General features: G+C 41.6%; 1 protein-coding gene across 1 annotated transcript in view; it reads left to right on the top strand.

Annotated features, from left to right (window-relative positions):
• Nucleotides 1-23,192, top strand: part of BRINP3 (BMP/retinoic acid inducible neural specific 3) — a 396,972-nt gene that overhangs the window by 71,017 nt on the left and 302,763 nt on the right. The window lies entirely within an intron of this gene.

The following is a 23,192-nucleotide window of genomic DNA, read 5'->3' as shown; positions in this document are numbered from 1 at the left end:
AATAGTTTTTTTTTTAAAAAAACCAGAGGCTCCAATCATAAATGCTTTAACTGATTCATGGGATTTATTAAAATCAATTAGATTGCTATTTTAAATGATCAGCACAAAATTAAGCCTTTAAAAAGAACTTATACTTCTCACTCTAGCACTTTTTGTGAACTTAGTCTCATGTGGGCAAAGTTACGTACTTTTTTATTACTCATAAATTGTTGCTGTAGAAAGTGGAAGGGTATATTCTTCTGAATGTGCATACCCATTACATTCCATGTCTCTTTACATTCTGACATAGAGCAAATTTATGCTATTTGAGCAAGATAAAGAAAAATAAGCCTTGTTTGCCTTAGCTGTTGGTAAGTGTTCTTTTCTTGTTGCTCCCCAACCTACTAAGACTCCTGTGCAGTATCACCAAGAGTGTAGCTTGGTGTTCTTGGCTTGTCAGTTCATCAAGAGTCAAGAATGATCCACCTCAACTCTGATGATATCATGGCAGTTTTTATTGGGTCCTTTTTCAGACTTCACTTTGCATGCTCCAACCACATGTAATGGGAATGCACACTATGCTCAATTCTCCCAATACACATGGGCCGTTTCCACACTATTTACCTTCATCTGGAACTCCGCAGAACATCATAAAAAACCTGCAAAGGTAGTGTCTTCTTGTGCGAGTTTTGCGTGACATCGCACAAAACTCGTGCGAGAAGACGCTATCTTCTGCGTTTTTTTCGCAACGTTCCGTGGAGTTCCAGATGAAGGTAAGTAGTATGGAAACGGCCCCAGTTGGCATTTTGTGTAAATATTCGATGTACATACGGTATGTATGAACACATTCCATCAACAATCTTGTGTTCTGTTCACATGAATCAGAGATTTACGTACCTGGAAAATATTTGCATTACCTCATTCACATAAAATGACAACCATGCATATCAGGTGGATCAAGCATAGTACTTTTGTTACACATGGTTGGAGCACCAAAACTGAATATTCAAAAAGGGCTTGGATCTTTTTTCATTTGTACTGTGGATAGTAATACAGCATACCTATCTTTTGGACTGCTGGACTTTCTCAGCTTACGTTGTAATAATATCCATTCTTTTCATACCCTTGTAAATATATTCTTGCCAAATAAGGGTAACATTTCATGCATCTGGGTCATGGAAGCTTATGGGACTGAGTCATGAATTGTTATGCCCTGTGTTAATCCTCAAGGTGCCTCAAGATTCTTTGATGGTTTAGAGGAACAGGTGTTTCTGAGGAATGATAAGATGATTTGGAACAGGTGACAAGCATCAACTTGCTCCCCTCCCTTTTCTAAACAGTACTTGGTTCTGTTCCTAATAGGATTACACTCTCAGGGTATCATCAAATGCCATAAGAAATGGATGTTGTAAGATAGGCACTTGGATTGTCCTAGAGTGTGTATTATTCCAGGCAGACTCATTAAATTGTGAGATATATTATGTGGATGACAAACACAAAGTATGCCATGACTGCACTGGACAATTAGTACCAGTAATAGAACTACAAAATCCTAAGGCCTCTCTGAGTGCCCAGCTGGTCTGTGCCTTTTAAGGCAGGCTTATTTTATGTGTCTTTTAAGGCAGTATAAGGACATATGATTAAATCCCTAGGGCAATGCAGCTGCTCTTCTGAATGTAATGTAGTTGTTCATGTGCTTTCATAGATTAAGTGGTGCAGTTTTAATAATTCTCCAGTTAGTTTTCACTTTTCAGACTTACAGAGTTGGATTATTTACTTTTGCCAAAATGTTTAAAGAGACCAGTGGACCAAGCACTGACATATTTCTAACTCTTTGGGGGCAGGCTATCCCTGAGCAGAAAGAAAAATACATATAATTAGAATGGAAGTAAATGATGTTCTAAAAATTTCCTCTGCAAGCTTTAGATATTTTCATATGATTTAAATATTTGCTGAATTGACATCTGATTATTTTTGTTTCAGTATCTATTTTTTTTGCAAAAACAAAATACCCCTCTACTAAGGACAGTGTTTTATTCTCTAAGGTGTCACCAGACTTCTGTTTATTTTTGCAGCGACAGAATAACAGGACTACTCTGGTATATGATAGTATTTGATAGCTGCTGTGCAATGGTTTTTAGTAGTGCTCTTCGATCACGGGCATGAGTATTTATTTACTATTTAGAATTAGACAACTTGCAATGGAACTGAACATTTGATAGTATTTGAGTATTGATGGTGTATGAGCTTTCAAAGTGGATGCCTGCTGAAACGGAATAAAAGATCCCAGTGAGTCAATGTGGATGGGCATAAAAATCACTGAGTTTAGACGCGAGTAGCTCTGCATAGAATTGCATTGTTGAAATACAGTATAGTAGTTGTTTTAGCCCTAGATGTAGCTGTTGCTGGTGCAGCCCTGGTAACATTTCCCAAGTAGGTTGTCTTCAAACAACCACCACCGCAAAACTCAGTACTAAGCTACGTGAGGAAAAGCAATTTTAGCTGCTTAACAATTTTTTTTTTTGCCAAATGGCTAAATGTTATAATGCACTGGTTTAACTACCCTTCTTTGAATAAGACATTTCTGTGTTTGGGCCACTAAGCAGGATAAATAAAAAGCAATTAGGACAACTGACTTAATTTTTTTTTTAATGTAGTGCTATATGGTGAGAATCACTAACAAATTAAAGAGCTTTTAAATGAATTGTTTTGCTCTGACCTACAGTGAACACTGACTACCACTGATGATGCTGCAGAACTGGTGGGAAGATGGCTATTGGTGTGGTTCTTCTGAGCCTAATGTGAGGTGCTGGCTTCAGCCTGGGATCAGTCTTGCCTCAAGTAATGGTGCAACCTGTGGTTACTGCTTGATGCCTCAGCTTGCAGCCATCCACCCCCGCAATGTCTCCAACAATGGTTTTTTTGTAAAGTTTCCAGTGATTCCTAGAGTGCCATGATGTCACTTCCAGATTTCCATGGAACTGACATCGTTTTGCAGACAACCATGGAACCCCTCCCCCATGTTCCCACCCTCTGTCTCCTGCGGATACTAACCATTAGCTGGCAACCCTAATACCAAAGCTCATTTTATGCCAGTGTTTTCTCTGGGTTGACTTATTTCAGTGTTTTTGTTTTTATGGTGATTTTTTGAACGAGTGTTAGCCACTTTATCAAATATGGAAAGGTGGGATATACATTTTAAAGAAAAATCAATAGCTATTGGCTTGCTACAAAGTTTAGAAATATGAGAGGTAACCAGCCTGGAAAGGAGTTAATCTGGCTAATAAATGTTCGCAGGAACTGCTGTTCTGTGGGCCAAGAACCAATCAGAAGCTTGATGAAAGTCAAGTCAAACTGACTGTAGCTTTGCATTTTATGACTAGAGGATGGAGAGTTTAGACTTGGTAGCTTTTACCCTTGGCCACAGTAGACAGAGGCTTAAAATAGCAGGATTCTTATTAAAATTTAAAATGTGCAAGAATTTAGCAAGGCTTTAACCTGGGAGAAATTTCCATCCAGCCTTTTGTCTGTCTAGCCCCACACCTAAACCACTTAAGCCCTCAAGGAGCTACATCCTGTTTGGCAATTTAATATTTGTATTATTTTAGTACGATGGTTTATATTTGTTAGTTGCCTTGGGGGTTCTTTTTGAACAGAGAAGTGTGATATAAATAACTGGATACAAAGGCAACATCTGTTTCAATCTCCCTCAAAATACTGAAACTGAATTCCTGTAACAAAACATCAAGGCGGGGGGGGGGGGGGCTACTAATGGCATTCCTTTTTGGAATATAACCCTACTTTAAAAGAAATGCAGTGTTTTTTTTGTTATGGAACTTAAACACCATGGCTGCCAGAATTCTTTGCCCAAAGGATAATGCAGTCTCCAATCACTTCCTGTTCTTCTAAAGTGCTGGTACCCAGCCACTAATAGTGGCCATATTTCACATGAGAGGTAGTTCCACTTCAGTGGAGGGTGAAGTGATTCATCTCTGCAGCTTGTACATAAATTTAAGTTTATAAAAGAGCTTTGTGAGGCCGTAAAATAAAAGGGGGCAGAAAGCTGTATAAACGTACCGTATTATTTATTATTAATCAAAGCTAAGCTGTTTACTTACTCAGCACGGACACTTTATTCATGCAAAGTCAAGCGTCCGAGTCTATTAAACAAAGGCTTTGTTGAGCCAAACATCCGTTTGCAGTTCCAAGAGATTCTTCATCCTTCTCGTAGATTACCTTGGTAGACTTGACAATGAAACTGCCCTGCTTTACAAAATGTACACCCAAGAATAATCAAATCCAGCTGGACACAAATAATTTTTCTCCCAGAAAATAGCTATTTCCTGATTGTAGCAACAATTAAAAAAAACAAAACACCTTTGAAAATGGTTTCAAACAATGTTGAGATTTTCTGAAAAATAAAATTCTGTGTTTAAGGCGTAACAGTATCCTCCCTTACCTGAAAAGTGGGGGACAGCTGGTCTGTAGGTAGTCAGGGAACCCTGATCCTCCTTCCTCATGCAAGCGTATGATCCAGAGGCCCCAATTATATCCCTTCCAGTTGAAAAACAGAAGCTACGGAGTCTCAGTGAGCCAAAATCAGCCCCAAACATAGCATTTTCAGTATGTTTGGGGCTGATTTGGCCTTGCTGAGACCCCATAACTTCTGGTTTTCAACAGGAATTATGTCATCAGGGCCTCTGGAGAATGTGAGCATGCAATGTTGTCGCATGCTCTGGTGGCTCCAGGTCTGGCCAGGTATGCAGGGCCAAGAGACAAAAGGTGAGGGAAGGGGATCCCCTGCCTCCATCAGGGGGCTGGCATCCCTACAAATATATTGGAAATAGTTGGGTTTTTAATTCTTTGCAAATGATTTTAAGATCCAAGTCTTTTTCTTCTTTCTGAACGAATGGAATCTTTACATCATTTAGACTTGACCAAGTCAAATGTTCAAAGTTATATATCAAAACAATATATATTCAAATAAATATATATATTTGAAAACAATTTGTTTGGCTAGGTCCCATAGGTAGGGTTGCCCACTCCAAGTTGGGGAATTCCTGGAGATTTGGGGGATGGATCCTGGAGAGGGTGGGGTTTGGGGAGGGGAGAGACCACATAGTATAATCCTATAGAGTCCACCCTCCAAGGCAGCCATTTTCTCCAGGAGAACTGATCTCTATGGCCTGGAGATCAGTTGTAATTCTAGGAGAACTCCAGCCACAGCCCAGAGGCTGGCAATTCTACCCATATGAATTCTTTTAGTGCCACTGCCTGCAGACACTGGGACTCTCTTCCACAGGATGTGAGGCTAGTACCATCTTTGCAGGCATTCTGGACTTAATTAAAAGGTTTTCTCTTCTGGAAGACTTTGAATTGGACTTTTATTTATTCATTTATTTAAATATTTCTACCCAGCCTTTTCTCTTGGTTCAAGTCAGCTTGCAAATAATAATTAAGGCATTACAAATTGAAACCTAATTTAAAACAAAACAATACCTCCTACCCACCTAAACTATGTCTGCTGTTCTCCCACATCAAAAACCCTGGCAAACAAACAAGTCTTAATAACTCTCAATTTATATACCGCCCTTCTGGACAACTTAATGCCCACTGAGAGTGATACACAAAGTGTATTATTATTATCCTCACGTCAATCATCCTGTCAGGTGGTGGGGCTGAGAGAGCTCTGGAGGAGCTGTGACTGACCCAGCTGGCTTCAAGCAGAGGAGGGGGAATCAAACCCGGTTCTCCAGATTAGAGTCCTACTGCTCTTAATCTCTACATTAAACTGGCATATTGCAGTGTCAAACATCTCCAATGAGGGAGTCTTCTTCTTTCTTCAGGGACACTGTACCACAGAGTGGGGGACAGGGGTAGTGATGGAACAAGGCCTGGGCTCTAGTCAGTGCCAGATGAGCCACACTATATGGGGGAACAGCCAGCACATGGGACTGAAAAGTACATTACCAAAAAAGATGCTGAAAAAATGGAAGCCAGACAGTCCACAACCATTTTGCAAATGGAGACATCTGGGTTCATGAGGAAAAGCTGCCAGTATTCAGTGAGTGGGCCGTCCATTTAAGGGCACGTAGGAACAGCCTATGTCTTATTTCCCAGCAGTGATTCTTACCTTTCTCAGGTGTCCAGGAAATTTCTCTCTCTCTCTCCCTGCTATATTTGTAATTATGGAGTCAAGTTTACCATTCCAATTTCTCTTCTGTTTATCTGAGTGGAGGGATGGTGGGAATCACTGCTGCTGAACAAATGTAAAACCTAATAGTTCAGGATGACAGCTTTATTTTTTGTTGTTGTTCCTGCCTCTGATTTAGATAACGGTATTAACACAAGTGGAAAACACTTCTCCTTTCTCTTTACAAGTACCATAAAACCACTTGTATTATATTGGACATACTATCTATTGTCTGTTCACAGCTGTGATGAAAACTTATAATTTTATGGCAGAACGTCCATCCCCTCCGTTGGCAAAGTGATAGGTTTGTGCTGAAACAGTAATCTTTGTAAAATAAGCTAACAAAGAAAGGAGTAAATCTCCAATCAAGGTCATAATTTCAATTCTTCATGGTCAGTTGGGATTTTCAGCTTGACTTTTCCTCTGTCTGCTCAGAGCATAGAGCTGCGTTGGGCAGGCTGGTGTCAGAGTCTGGAACTCTGGATTTATACCCCTTAGCCATATATGCAGATTACTTTTCATAAATTTATGAGTGACCTTCTGCAGAAGAAGGTCTGGGTTGACCAGGAGTCAGAAATTTTTAGTTTTTGCTTGTCAGAAAAGGATTACAGTTAGCTGAAGGTGATATTTCTGTCCAGCACATACAACAACACTGTCTGTATAATCAGTGTTTAGCTGCGGATGCCGATTGCTAAAGAGAGATTATTCAAGTTGTCCTAGCAGCAGATGCTGTTATGAAGAAAGGAAAAATGCTTAGATCATACACTGATCAAAGGAGAGTGACAACAAGAAACTAGACTTCAACTAAAAGTTGAAGTTTTGTTCTCAAGGTATTATCTACTAAGATATGGGTTGGCTGAAAGCATTGTTCAGGCTTCTTGCTCAAGAACTTTTTCTTAAAAAAAAATAGGGTTGTTAAAATTTGTCCTTTGAGAGTTCTTGTTTCAAAGCAAATTAAACACACACACACACACACACACACAACCTTTATTGGCATGTCAGAGCGAAAAAAGGTACATTAAAATTAGTTGATAGCTTCCCTGATACAGATTGCAGATTGAAGAAAATTAGCCTATATATAAATTTAACACAGAAAATAGCATTAGACAGTGAACAAAATATCAGAAACAGAATATGTAACAGACTATTAAAGCTACAAAGTATTTCTCCTCTCATGCCCCATACTTATTTATAGTAAAATTGACTATACTCGACATTTTATATCCAGCATTTAATATTGTGTTCAACATTTTAAATTCTACAGTTTAGATTATTGATTTAAAAACTGATCTATTTTTTTTGTTTGTTTTTCTTAAGTTTCAGCTACATAGTCAAAAAAACTTTTCCTTTTTTCCTGAAATTCTGAAATTGGTCTATTGTGTATATAAGAAGTTAATTTAGCCATTGGCGCATATACATACAATTTGTTCATCCATTCAGACACACTTGGACAAGATTCTGCCTTCTATTCCATTGCATAGACTATTCTCGCTGCCATTACCATATATTTTAAAAGTTCTCTGTGTACTTTTGTAATATTACTTGTTAAAATATCACATAGCATATTTTTAGGATCCAACACAAAGTGGAACTTGAAAATCTTTTGCATCTCTTCAGGTATTTTTGTCCAGTATCTTCTCACCTTCTTGCATGACCACCACATATGATAGAATGTTGCATCCATACATTGACATTTCCAGCAATGTCCACTATACTCCTTATTAGTTTTTTGCAATTTCCTTAGGAGTAAAATACCATCTAAAATATTTTATATCAATTTTCTCTTAACATTTGACTGTCTGTAAATTTAATTTCTTTAGTCCATAAATTTTCCCATTGGCTCACAGAAATATTTTCTTCAAAATTTTGCATCCATTTTATTAAGCAGTTTTAAACTTGTTCTTGTCCTGTTTCATATTGCAATAGAAGTTTATATACTTTTCCTAACAGGTGTTTTAGATCTCTACTGGCTAGTTGTTTGAACACTGTTTTTTCTTTTAATTAACCACCACCTTTGGATATTTTTTTTTTAAGTTTGGACACCACTTGATGGTATATCAACTAGAGGTGGGCATGGACCAGAAAATGGACCTACATTTAACACAGACCAGCCTGGTTTGTAGTTCGTGAACACACAGTTCATGGAGCTCACATTTTTTCACGAACTTTGGTCCATTTTGGCCAGTCTATCAGTCCATGGTCCATGAGTCCAGACATCCCGGCGCCAATCTATCAATTCCGTAGGCAACAGAGGGGATGTCTGCAGACCTTCTGCAGCCCTTAAAAACTTGATAGGCAGCTCTGGCTGCCAACAAGAGAGCTCCCATTCTTCTCTATGCAAGTAAGAAGCAAGAATTAATTCCCTGGGCAACAGCTAGGAAGATGTCTGTGTGGTGAGTGAGGGGGCTCTTCCTCCACTCTTTTCTGTCTGATTTTGCTTCATTTCAACTTTTTGGTGCCGTAAGCCAATACAAGTCAATTGGCATTTGCAACTCCTAGTATCTACTGGAAGTTTTCTGGGGGCGGCTGTTTTGGGGGTCTGTAACTCAGACATCCAAAATGCAATCTTGACCAAACTTGGAAAGTGGCTGGAGAAGAGGCTGCTAAAGATTTGCTGTGAGTTTGAGCTATCTGAGTGTAAAGGGGGTGGTTCCAGGGCCCACAGAATTGACAGACCATGGACCAATGAACTGGTCCGTGAATGGGCTGGTCTGTAAAAAGTTCATGGCCCGTGGTCCATGAAAATTAATGGACCATGAGCCAGTGGCCTGTGAAGTTTTACCAGTCCATGCCCACCTCTAATATCAACCATGGAATATTTTCCCATTGAGATTGAATTTCTTACCATGTTTTTATTTTTCCATGTTTGTCTATCATCTTCTTACTATATAATTGAGTAAGCGTATTTCAGACAACTCACTTTATACCCTGGTGCACCACCAGAGGGAGCTGCCATGGAGGGAAGCATAGGCAAGGTACCATGTCTCTCCAGAAAACGAGCCATGATGGGAAGCCCAGGCAGGGAGCAGGATGGGAGCAGGTGGCAATGCCCACCTCACGCTTTCACCCAGCTGGTATTAGGAGTGGAGAAGGTGGCAATACCCACCACCTGACTTAACCCAGTTGATATTAGGAATGGAGCAGGTGGCAATGGCCACCCCCTGCCTGGTATTAGGAATGGAGCAGGTGGAAAAGCCCACCCCCACCTTAACACAGCTGGTATTAGGGGCAGAGCATGTGGTAATGCCCACCATCTGCCTTAACCCAGCTGGTATTAGGAGCGGAGCACGTGGCAATGCTTGCCCCCACCTTAAAGCAGTTGGTATTAGGAGCGGAGCACGTGGCAATGCCTATCCCCGGCTTAACCTGGCTGGTATCAGCAGTGAAGCAGGTGGCAATGCCCACCCCCTTTGAACCAGTTGGGATCAGAAGCAGAGTAGTTGGCAATGCCTGTCCCCTGCCTTATCCCAGCTGGTATTAGGAGTGGTTGGAAAGAAGAAGGGAAAATTCCCTGCAGGAAGCAACGACACTCAATGTGCAAAATCTCTCTTATAATAATAAATATTTGATTTACAAAGTGCACGTGCCTCTTACTTCTTCAAACAGTGTTACAAATCCATTCATAACTACAATTTCTAAACATACAATAATCCAAAGACGGCGCAGTATACAAATGGACTTAGGTTTGGTAGAAACTCAGTCCAGCTCCAGTTCTTCAAATACTTCCTTTAGTTAGTTTGTTCATTCTTCTCATGTTGTTATTTCAATCCCAGGTTCTTCCAGGTAGGTGATACCGTTCTCAATGTTGAGAACATTGAGAACGGTATCACCTACCTGGAAGAACCTGGGATTGAAATAACAACATGAGAAGAATGAACAAACTAACTAAAGGAAGTATTTGAAGGACTGGAGCTGGACTGAGTTTCTACCAAAGCTAAGTCCATTTGTATACTGCGCCGTCTTTGGATTATTGTATGTTTAGGAATTGTAGTTATGAATGGATTTGTAACACTGTTTGAAGAAGTAAGAGGCACGTGCACTTTGTAAATCAAATATTTATTATTATAAGAGAGATTTTGCACATTGAGTGTCGTTGCTTCCTGCAGGGAATTTTCCCTTCTTCTTTCCAACCGGTATTGTTGCAGGAACAGCCATTTTTGGGTTGCATGGTATTAGGAGTGGAGCAGGTGGCAATGCCCTCTTCCATCCTGAACCCAGCTGGTATTAGGAGTGAAGCAAGTGGCAATGCCCTCTCCCCTCCTTAACCCAACTGGTATCAGCAGCGAAGCAGGTGGCAATACCCACCCACCCTTGAACCAGTTGGGATCAGGAGAAGAGTAGTTGGCAATACCAGCCCCCAGCCTTAACCTAGCTGGTGTTAGGAGCAGAGAAGGTGCCAATGCCCTCCACCCAACTTAACCTAGCTGATATTAGGAGTGAAGCAGGTGACAATGCCCACCCCCTGATTTCATCAAGGTGGTATTAGGAGCAGAGCAGGTGGCAATGCCTAACCCCTGCCTTCACAAAGCTGGTATCAGCAGTGAAGGAGGTGGCAGTGCCCACCCCCTTTGAACCAGCTGGGATCAGAAGCAGAGTAGTTGGCAATGCTTGCTCCTCCACCTTAACCCAGTTGGTATTAGGAGCGGAGCAGGTGGCAATGTCTACCCCCCTGCCTACACCCATCTGGTATTTGGAGCAGAGCAGCTGGCAAAGCCCACCCACCTTCAGGCAGCTGGGATCAGGAGCGGAGCAGGTGGCAATGCCTGCCCTCTTCCTTAACTCAGCTGGTATAAGGAGCAGAGCAGGTTGCAATGCCCACCCTCCACCTTAACTGAGCTGGTATTAGAAGCAGAGTAGGTGCCAATGCCCTTGCCCTGCCTTAATCCAGCTGGTATTAGTACTGGAACTGAGCAATCTCCACCCTCCACCTTAACCAAGCTGGTATTAGAAGCGGAGTAGGTGGCAATGCTCTCCCCCTGCCTTAATCCAGCAGGTATTAGGAGCATAACAGATAGCAATGCCCACTACCCACCTTAACCCAGCTGTTATTAGAAGCAGAGCAGGTGGTAATGCCCACTGCCCTCCTTAACCCAGCTGGTATTAAGGAGAACACATGGCAATGCAACCCTCAAGATTAACTCAGCTAGTATTAGGAATGGAGCACTTGGCAATGCCCAACCCCCCTTCACCCAGCTGGGATCAGAAGCAGAGCAGGTGGCTTTGCCCACCCACTGCCTTAACCCAGCAGGTATTAGGAGCAGAGCAGGTGGCAATGCCCACTGCCCACCTTAACCCAGCTGGGATCAGGAGCAGATCAGATGGCAATGCTCGCCCTCCTTCACCTGACTGGGATCAGGAATGGGACCGGTGACAATGCCCCCCTGCCTTATCCCAGCCAGGATTAGGAGTGGAGCAGGTGGCAATGCCTATCCCCCACCTTAACCCAACTGGTATTAGGAGCAGAGCTGGTGGCAATGCCCATCCCCTACTTTAACCCAGCTGGTTTTATGAGTGGAGCAGGTGGCAATGCCTTCCCCTGTCTTAACCCAGCTTGTATTAATGGCGGAGCAAGTGGCAATACCCATCCCCCAGCATCACCCTTTTGGGATCAGGAGTGGAGCATGTGACAATGCCCTTCTTCCCTTCACCCATCTGGGATAAGGAGAAGAGCAGGTGGCAATGCCCACCCTCTTCAACCAACCGGATTAAGCCACTGAGCAGGCGACAAAGCCCACCTGTCTTCACCCTGCTGGAATCAGGAGCCAAGCATGCAGCAATGCCTGTCCCTCCTTCGCCCAGCTGGGATCAGGAGCAGAGCAGGTAATAAAGCCTGCCGCTCACCTTCACCTCTCAGGATCAGATGCGGAGCAGGAGGAAATGCCTGTTCCTCTCTTCACCCAGCAGGGAGCAGGTGGCAATACCCACCCCCCTCCTTCATCAGCTGGAATCAGTGACGGAGGAGGAACGAATGTCTGCCTGCCTGTCCTCCCTTTTCTAGAGCCCGTTGTATTTTTTTCCCCACAACGGGCTTTGTTGCTAGTATATTAATAATTTACGTGATCAATTTTATTTCTCGTACTAATACCTGATAGGCACCTAATGGTGATGTCAGTGGTGAAATTGGTGGACTTAATCTATTTTTGCATTGAAACCATATTCTTAATAGTCCATCCTTCAGAATATAAGTACCATCTTGTCTTTAAATACTTTTTAACTATTTCTTAATCGATAATTAACTATGAATTCCTTCCTTGGTTTCAATTGTCTCCAGTTTTATATGTCTTCTGTTTGGTTTTATAATCCAATCTTATATACAAAGTATTGTGGCCACTTGGTGGTACAGTTTAGTATTTGGTACCACCAATTCACCTTGGCTTTTTTTCATCTTGTAATATTTTAAAACTTATTCTTGGTTTACATCCGTTCTATAAAATCATTTATCCTTTTCTGCAACTTTTGTCTAAAAAAGTGAAACGTAATGCTCTGAAGAAAATGGAACAAGCTTTATCTGAACTGCCAAGTTTTCTGTAAGAATCTCCATTTGTGGGCCAAATTCAAACTACATGTGATATTTTTTGACAAGTTGGGTCTGGGTTATCAGAAGTAGTAGTTGCATGAAAGGAAGGATTCTAAGATGATCTTTTATGTAATACCAGAACTGACCCCTTAATGGAGCCCAATCTTGGCAAAAGTAATCTAGCCAATACCAATGTCCGTGCTTCTTTCTTCCTGTTTTGTTGGTGTTGGAGCCAATCCTCACGTGCATATCAGCTGAGACTGTAGCATCAAGTGATGACTGACAGAGTTGAATGGGCCATCACAGACATAATGTTTCAGATAGAAATTTCACTCAGTTCACATATTCAATTGCCACCTAGTGTTGCCAATGTCCAGATGGGGCCTAGAGTTCTTCCAGAATTATTACTGATCCCAAGACTACAAAGATCAGTTTCCCTGGAGAAAATGACAGTTTCAAAGCATGAACATAGTGACATCACATCCTTCCGGAATTTCCTCCCCTGCCCAAACTCCACCATACCCAGGCTCTACCCCCAAATCGCCAGGAATTCCCCAACCCAAAGCTGGCAACTCTACTCAAAATGTATACAGTGATTGAACACAGAGCAATCTATGGATGTGCACTGAATGTGTGAATTAGGTACACTCTCCAATTATCTGATCTCATGCTTTGATGTTACTCTTTACAGTACCAAACTAATGACAGAATGAAAGCACACAGGCTACCAAGATTGTCACCAAGGACATTCTGCTAAGAGAAACTTGCTTGTTTTGTTACAGTATGAATCAAAAGGCTTCTGCATTTTGGCAAGTGTTTGCACATTCCCAGCGCAAAGGATGTGTGCGCTGAGAAAAGCTATCAGTTTGAAAAACCATCTAAGAGACCCATTACCAGCTGAAAAGAACGTTATTGAAATTAATGGTGTTTTAATTGTGCTGTGCTTAATCAGCTCATTTTTTTTACTGTAACAAAAGAAATTATATTCTGTGTGAAGAGGGCTCATTAAGGACTCAACTCTGGCAGCATTAAATTAGCACAACTTTTTTGCCAGTGAGCTATGGTGTTGTGACTTTGCCTCTGGGATGCAGCCCAAGCATCAGCTTTGAAAAGATGCAGAACAGGGTCACTGTATCAAAATTTTAAAATCCGCAGCTAGTCTATATGAATTTTTATTGCATTTTAATTGTATTTTTAATATGTTGGTATCCGCCCTGAGCCCACTTGTGGGGAGGGTGGAATACAAATTTGAAATAAATAAAATAAAATAAAATAAAATAAATAAATATACATTATGTAGATAACATTGGTAGATTACTGGACTGTATCGATCGCTAACTTTTTATTTTCAGATTCTTCCCACTATCAAAAGCTGCCTGCCGTCTATGAAGTAAAGAAGCACATACCCTTTCTTCTTGATTTGCTAGGTGGTTGTTTGTTTTAATGTGTGTGGGGAACCAGTAAAAAACATAACACCTTACTTGTAGTCTGAAGTGATACAGTTCAGTTGTCTCCCTCAAATGGATACCATCTCTTGTTTTGTGTGATGCAGATAAAAAAATAAGATGACTCTTCTTTTCTAGTGTGTTTTGTATAGTTTTGTATAATCAGCAGCACAGTGGAGCTGGGGTGTTCTGCAATGAGATACATCCACTGTGTAGAACCAATACAAGATATTGTAGACAGAATTCATCTGTATCTTAAGACAGTGGTTCTCAACCCTTTTGAAATGGACCCCCTTTGCAATTTACACTATTTTTTTGGAACTCAGAAATTAACACTCTGCTACTTTCCCCTCCCCTAGGAAAAAGAAAACATGTAAGAATCTTAAACTGATTTGCAGAGAGCAAGTGTGTATCTTATCTTTTTCTTTCTTTCTTTCTTTCTTTCTTTCTTTCTTTCTTTCTTTCTTTCTTTCTTTCTTTCTTTCTTTCTTTCTTTCTTTCTTTCTTTCTTTCTTTCTTTCTTTCTTTCTTTCTTTCTTTCTTTCTTTCTTTCTTTCTTTCTTTCTTTCTTTCTTTCTAAATACATAGCATTACTGAGCAACAGGCTGCATTTCCTGGCCATTTCACATATCTGCCATTGATTTTCCTCTCCCAGTCCCTCCCTCTTCCTCTTGCCCTTGTGACTCACCTCTGAAACAGGGCCACCAAGAGAAGGGAGTCTGTGGGGACAAAATTCCCAGGGGACCCAGAGTCAGGATCTGAGGGCCCTAACCTGAGGCTCTCTGATAGCTGACATGGTACAACTTAGCTTCCTTGAGAGACAAATGCTGGGAGTTGGCTCAGCTTCCCCTGCATGCCCCAATCCTGTGCCTGTGAAGCCAGCCAGCCTCACGTGCTAGGCTGCATGTGCTCCTTCACCCTGGCACAATGATCTGCAGAGCAGCAGCCAGTCCCTTGTCATTGTCATCCTCCTGCTCCTTGCAACTGATGTGCCCAAAGCCCACCATTTGCTGCTCATTCCTTGCCCCATTTCCTTATCTGTGTGGAGAGGCTTTCTACTCCAATATGTCCTGCACCTGGTCAGCTGGACTCCTCAGGAGTCTCTCAGGCACTTCGCTGGCTGGCCTCTGAGGTAAGACCAGCTAGAGCTAGTGCTGGTGCTGGGACTCAGGGAGGCAATCTGGAGGGGCTATGAGTCCTGTTTCGTGTCCTGCCTGGCAAGGGCCCAGTGGTGATTTATGAGACAGCTGTCAAGGAGATGCTTGCAGGCTCTGGCAGAGCAGGCTCTGGTGCTGCTAGCACATGGTCAGATGGTGCTTCTACAGCACCAGACCCATCCTGAACCTGCTGGTCCTCGGACTCTTCCTCTGAGCCCTCTAAGTCTGAATCACTGGCCTGGTCAGAGGGCTGGTCAGAGAGGGTCAAGACACAACAACGACATTGTTCTCTGGTAAACGAGCCCCTTACTGGAGGAAGTGGAAGAGGTAGGGGGAGGAGGGAGTTATCAATTTATTTCATGCCACAGAGCAGAATGTGATGGAAGGAGGGGGCAGAGCTGGGAAATCTCACCCTGTTTCCAGGTAGCTTCTCAGGGTCAAACTACAAGTGATGAATGACACAAGTTGGACACTTGTCAGCTTCCCTCAAGTTTTGATGGGAAATGTAGGCAGCTTGGCGGAATGTTGGACAAGTGACAGTTGAAAAGTCCATTGGACAGCAGTTGGAGAGCCAAGCTGCAAGACTAGGATGCCTACATTTCCCATCAAAACTTGAGGGAAACTGACAAGTGTCCAACCTGTGTAATGGGTCACTTGTAGCTTTGCCCTCAGAATGAACATCAGGACCAAGGAAATACCAATCAGTGTCTCAAAAGCAGTGGGAGGTCCAGATAGAGTAGCCAGCTGATCAAGAAAAAGATTTAGTTTTCTCCTCTGTCTTTCATGGAAGCCTGATCTATAGAAATCAGCAAGAAAAACTTTTGACAAAAATGTTGGCATTCTCTAGATCTAGGATGGAATACTTGCAGGAAGTTGTGAGAGGAGCATTTGGTGATGGTGAATGTTGCTTTCGAAAGTTAGCATAGGTTCAAGAAGCCCACCATTTGGGCAGTTGGATCACTTGTCTCTTTTCCATAGATGATAAGGTGGCCTTTTTACATGTTCCCTATTTTCCTTCCCCCATTAATAATAATAACAATTAATAATAATAACTGCGTATATACTGCTCTTCTAGACAGATTAGTGCCCCACTCAGAGTGCTGAACAAGTTAGTGTTATTATTATCCCCACAATGCAGCTGGGGAGCTGGGGCTGAGAGGGGTGGCTTACCCAAGGCCACCTACTGAGCTCATGGCAGTGGTGGGATTCGAATCAGTAGAGTGCTGATTCACAGCTGAACCACTTAGCCACTGTGCTACAGCATTAAGCATCTTTACATCTTGTGTCTCACTATATTCAATGGGGCTTATTCCCAGCAGTAACTTGTGTCTCATGTACGTTTAATTTATAGTACATGGCAATGTTCTAGCTCAGTCCCCTCACTGGGCAGTCTTGCAAATTCTGCTTGCTCATTTTTTTTTCTGTGGATACACCGTAATTTTTTATTGTTCACATTGGTCAGTAGAGGTGCTCTAAATGAGGGTTCCCTGTAGGCACCAATAAGACACCTCTTGGGTTGTTGTATTAAAGCACCTGCTTCTAGAAATGGTTCTGGAGATCATTCTTTGTTTTAGAGATGAGATACTTTGAAAGAGGGTGGTAAAATGCTCATGAGTACCAGTTGCAAAAAGCAATATACCTGTTAGCTCTAGGGTTTTAAGGCCGGGGGGGGGACGATTTCTTTTTTTGAAATTTTCTTTTTTAGATATAGCAGTTGGTTCCTTATTCTCTTTTCCACTTAAAAAGAGGAATTCTCTTTGATTTCTCATTAACTTATCTTGGAGATTTTGGCAGGTTTTTGCTATATGATGGTGTAGTTTATTTATTTATTTATATTTATTTATTTATTTGATTTATAATCTACTCTCCCCCCAATTGGGCTCAGAGCAAATGATAACACAATAAATATATATAATAAAAACATACAATAAAACACTAAGCATCATACACATATTATATAAAAACATTTTAGAGGACCACACAATGTGCCCCACATCAAATTATGCCACACAATGGTGCTCTATGTGCCTTTTTGTAACGTCAGCCCTTTCAGCCTTACCTACCTCACAGAGTTGTTGTGAGGATGAAAGTGGAGACAGTGTGGTGTAGTGGTTAGGAAGTCAAACTGGGTTAACTCCCACCTCCACCATGGAAATTTCCTAGGAGAAAATAGGCCAGGCACATGTTTTCAGCCTAACCAACCTCACAGAGTTGTAAAGATAAAATGGAGGAGAAGAGATCGCTCTAAACTGCTGGGAGGGTGGGTTGGGTGGGAAGGCAGCCGTGAGCAGAAGGGTGGGAAAGATTTGATTCCTTACATAACTTACCTGTGGGGGGATCTTTTTCTGAGCGGCAACAATGGCTTGAAGGTTTCTGATTTAGAATCATTTCTGAAACAAACCAGGACTGCTCCTTTCTCACCTGTCAAATTATGGACAGTTCTGCAAATCACTGTTTTAGACACGTGAAGTAAGTAAGATGTGCTGCAAGCACAATATAATAATGTATATGGATTCACAACATTTTAAGAATTAAACACATACCCAGACAATATATCTCTAATGTCTGTCAATGTTACCTTTGACAAAAATTTCAATGCTAAAAAATATGACAAGCAAAATACTTATCCAGCTTTCCTCATGTTAGTTTTTTTAAAAACCAAACATACTTCCTGCTCTTCTTTACTTCCTTCTTTACAGTAAAATCATATGCATGTTGTTTGTGTATATCTTTAAATACCGAAAATTCCAAACTTGAATGATCTAAGTGAAATGATGGCGGCTGCGCTACAAAGAGCAGACACATAAAGAGCAGCTTAGAGAGAGATACAGATATTGTAATGCTTTGTATATCAATAAAACCTTTGCCGATAACATGCCTGCCTCCATAACAGAAGTCTGAAAGATAATACAGCTGTGGGGATTTCATGGCAGACAGAAGGCCTGCTCTTAGATACAAATGGATACCACCATTGCCTTCAATGAAGAGAGGTTCCTTGCTTCAATGGAGCAAGCCTTTGGCCACCAGAGCAAGGCTTCTTCAACAAAAAAGCAATGCATTTTAAAGGCATTTGTGGTGATTATTTGCCTTTTGATATCTCTTAATACATATAGCAACGTTATCAACATAGAACAAACCCCTTTGGAAAGGGAAGGGATTTGAGGCTTTGGCATGTATACCAAGTCCATTGGCCCATTTAATTGTTTATTTTAGGATTTTAAAAAAAAGTTTAAGAGATGATTTAAGCTGCTTACAAATTCACCCATGCTCTATGAAACATAGGAATGGTAAGTTAAGCCTTAAGATCCTTGCCCCGTAAGCAGTAAATGCATTTTACTATCATTCGTGCTTAGAAATGTGGCTTCAATGCAGCCATGCTTTACTCTAAGTCTTCCAACTAGAATTGGGCTTGGGGGGTGGGGGATATGTCCAGGCAGAAATTCTACAGGTGCAGCTTCCCTAACCATTGTGTGTTTAAGATATTTGTGTCTGCTGTATTCATTCAATGCACATTGTTTCCCCATCACAATTCAGTAAGCATACAAATGCTAAAAGAATGTGTATATTACTGAACTTTTCAGCATTTCTGGAAATGCTAAATTGAAAATTGAAGTTTCGTCTATTATTTCTCCACACTGGGGTTGACATTGGGGCATTGTTTTTCTGACAATATTAACAACATTCAGTAGTGATATCAACATAAAATTGATGCCTGTTTTTTGTGGCAATGGCGTAAAAGAAATACGTGGGAAATTTGCCAAAGAAAACAGCAGGGCAAAAAAGGTTTCCTGACCACACATTAAAAAAGACAAAAAAAGTGCTCATACATTTGTAATATGACATAGACATTGTGTTTAGCTACCATGATAAACAGCTACTAGTTACTACTACCTGACCTCCCCTGGATTGAAATGGTGCCCTTGTATTCATCTCTCCCATCCTGTCACCATGGCAATTCTTGCTGAAGTATCTCTGAAAAACCGACTTAATGGGGTCAAAATAAAGCATGAAAACAGTTTATGGGGAAAATAGGCAAGTTTGCATCCTTGTATTGCTATGCAGACTTGGAATTATTGTTATTTTATATATCGTTAGGAAGATTTTTGTGTTTGGTCAGTCATTCCCAATCTAAATCCATCATTCTGTTGCCATTGGAATGAGATGGCACCATATATCCCTCTTTCTTTTGCTAACCTATGGCCAGTGAGAGTGACTCTTTCCAAATGAGAGAATGAAGGTACACCTGAATTCCCTAACACAGTTCATGCTACAGTTGACATGGGCAGCAATATTCCAGAAGTATCATCATGGCCCAGATGATTCCCAAAATCATGGCCCTGTTATTCCCAAACTCTAAATGTGCAAAGAGCAAGTTAGGAAGTTCCAGTGCCCACCTCTACAAGTTAAACACACGTTACATAAAGGCAAACAAGTACATATTGAGAGCCAGTGTGGTATAGTGGCTAGAGTGACTGGCTAGGATCTGGGCTACCCAGTTCAAACCCCCACTCTGCCATAGAAGCTTGCTGGGTGACCTCAGACCAGTCACATACCCTTAGCCTGACCTACTTCCCAGAGTGGTTGTGAGGATAAAATGGAGAACAGGAGAATGATATAAACTATCTGGAGTCCCCATTGGGAAGAAAAGTGGAGTATAAATAAAGGAATAAAATATATAAAATATACCGTGCTCTTAGGGATCCCATTCCCCCAGTGAAGGTGAGGGATCCCCTGCTTTCACCTTCCACTCCCTGCCACCACTCACCTGGCCAGCAGGGTAGAAGGGCATGGGAATGGGCCTCCCGGGTGTGTCCCTGAGGGCAGCATGACAATATCATTCTCAAGAGCGACATCATTGTGCAGCCCCTAGAGAATGTGCATGCTTTGCAGCAGACCGATTTCGACCCCAAACAGGCTCAAATTGGCCCATTGTGAAGTGCACATGTACTACTGCACCCACATGATGATATCACCGGAAGTGACACCAGCATGAGGCTGTGCGCGCTTTGTGCATGCGAGTGAAGCATGCTGGGGCCAAAAGAAAGGTAAGTGCCAGGTCCCCACCCACTCTCCGGGATGGTAAGGGGGCCTGGCAACCCTATACACTCTCCTTGCAGAAATGATAATCTACCACTCTAATAGTAATGGGGCTATTCCACTGCTGCCAAGAAGTAGTCTAGCCGTTGTTCTTGGAGATTATTTATTTATTTATCTATTTAGATCTATTTATTTATTTATATGTTCCATTTGTAATCTGCTCTCCCCACAAGCAGGCTCAAAGTGGAGCACATCAGTTTAAAAATACAGAAAAAAACAATTAAACTGGTAGCATAAAAAAAGCCATTGCAATTTCACAACCCACCCATAGCAGCGTATATTGCACAATCCCGCATGAAGTTATTTGGGGCCACGGTGGCCAATGGCAAACAACAAATCAAAGAGCAAAGGCTGGGGGGAGGGACATGTCTTGTACATGTATTTCTAGTGCCACATCTGGTGCCAGATGTGACTTCTACTCATCATGTCAAAAGTTTTAGCGATCTTGTACTTGATGGCATTTTCATGAAAGAGATGTCCACAAAAGCTCATAATTTAACAGAATATGTGAAGTAGGAGCCTGCTAGGCCCTTTCTTTGCAATAGATAGGGTCCCTACTCTTACACTTCTGTGAATGAAAGGTAATTTATTAATGTATAAAGAGGCAATTTCCCTGCTGACATTCCAGGGAGGTATTCTAGTTTTCACTTAGTCAATACATTACCATCTGTGCTCCATTGATTTTCAGAAGTCAATATAATAACTTAAATGCTATGCAAGGGAAAAAAAATCAATACCCAGTAGAACAACCTCAATTAGCTAAGACAAAACCGTGACCCAAGATTTGTGTGTGCCAAGTGGGAGGGTTTGCTAACCACGTTAGGTAATGACTGAATTATAAGAAGGCCAATAATCTGTCCTCATTTCTACTGTATTAAAATTTATGATTTTTATGCTAGTGCCAGAATGGTTATTTGCCATAGGCTCAATATATTTGGAATACAGATCCGCCCTCCTCACCACTGTCCCACAGCATTGTGGTGTGTTTGTGTACCACCCAGTTTTTGCTTAACTATTCTGCAGTCTCCCTACAACCTGCTTTGCTGCACAGTTTTGGGGAACTTCACAGCAGAGCCGGGCTGGCTGCCCTATGGGGCAGGAAACCATGGATTTTCCTGGTCCTGCTCAGATAAGAGTAATTTGCCCTTGCCCCTCATGCCATCAGTGGGTTTGTTAGTTGTTATTTTTTTGGTGAAAAAAAACAGCATTTGGCATATTGATATACTGATATATTAATACGTCACTTGCCAGGTTTTTTAAAATAAAAAACAAAGAAAAAGCACACACACCGCCCATACTGCGGGGGGAAGGAATGGCCACCATGGGGAATGAGGGAGGGAAAATGTAGGAAACCTGCCATATGGAAACCCCATTGCCACTCTGCTGTGTTGGAAATGTCAGCAATAACAGGGCTTCCAAAGAATGACATCATTGTGTGGAACAGCCCTTAAACTAGATTAAGAGAATTCTGATGTTCAGAGTAACAGAAAGATTTTTTGCAAGGACCAAAAGGCTGACCACAGTTAGGGTTCCCAACTCCAGGTTGGGAAATTCCTGATGATTTAGGGGTGGATCTGGGGAAGTGGAATTTGGAGAAAGGGAGAGATATCAGCAGGGCTTTTTTTCAGCTGGAACGTGGTGGAACGGAGTTCCGGAACCTCTTGAAAATGGTCACATGGCTGGTGGCCCTGCCCCCTGATCTCCAGACAGAGGGGAGTTTAGATTGCCCTCCACACCACCAAGCAGCACGGAGGGCAATCTAAACTCCCCTCTGTCTGGAGATCAGGGGGCAGGGCCACCAGCCATAGGACCATTTTCTCCGAGGGCAACCCACTGAGCTCCACCACCTCTTTTCTCAGAAAAAAAGCACTGGATATCAGTGAGGTATAATGTCATACAGTGCACCCTCCACGGCAACCATTTTGTCCAGGGGAACTGATCTCTGTAGTATAGAGACCAGTTGTAATTCTGGGAGGCCTCCAGGCTGCACCTGCCGATTGGCAACCCTAATCGCAATTCCAGTGCTGAATGGGAAGCATTTCGTATGTTAAAACAAGAGAGATGTGAAGGCTGGGGGAAAGGAAAACCAGAAATCTTTGGGGAAAGGGACTTTTGGAGTGCACTGAAAAAATGCTCTGAAATATTTTTCTCTTCTGGAATTAGTGAAACGTTTTAAGACAAGGTTTTGCTCATTCAGCATGTTTCTTATGGAGATGGTTTTAAGGAAGAATTTACATCATTAAATGATGATCGTTCTTGCATATACTAGAGTATTTATTCTTTAAATATGGCTAATTTTGTCCACTATTAATAAGCTATCTTGTATATGATAATAATGATAGATTTCAATTCTTTCAGTATTAGGAAGTTTAACTAGATAGACAGGTTGGTGAGTGGAGGGACTGTAATCTGGAGAACCGAGTTTGATTCCTCACTCCTCCGCTTGAAGTCAGATGGGTGACCTTGGGTCAGTCACAGCTCATCCAGAGCTCTCTCAGCCCCACCCACCTCATAGGGTGATTGTTGTAGGGATAATTATAACATACTTTGTAGACCGCTCTGAGTGGGTGTTAAGTTGTCCTGAAGAGCAGTACATAAATCAAATGTTGTTGTTGTTGCTGTTATTATTATTATTATTAGATATTCAATATGCTGCTAAACCTGTTATGACTGTACAAGACTTTCTGTCCAAATAATGCACTTTCTTTTATTTACTATAACATTTATGTTTTATATTTTCAGCATTTGGTTTTTTCATACCTCTGAGATGACAAAAACTACAGTACATAACACAGCACAGAGAG

Source organism: Eublepharis macularius, chromosome 5 (assembly GCF_028583425.1).
Source record: "Eublepharis macularius isolate TG4126 chromosome 5, MPM_Emac_v1.0, whole genome shotgun sequence".
NCBI lineage: Eukaryota > Metazoa > Chordata > Lepidosauria > Squamata > Eublepharidae > Eublepharis > Eublepharis macularius.
This window is presented reverse-complemented; position numbering and strand designations above follow the sequence as displayed.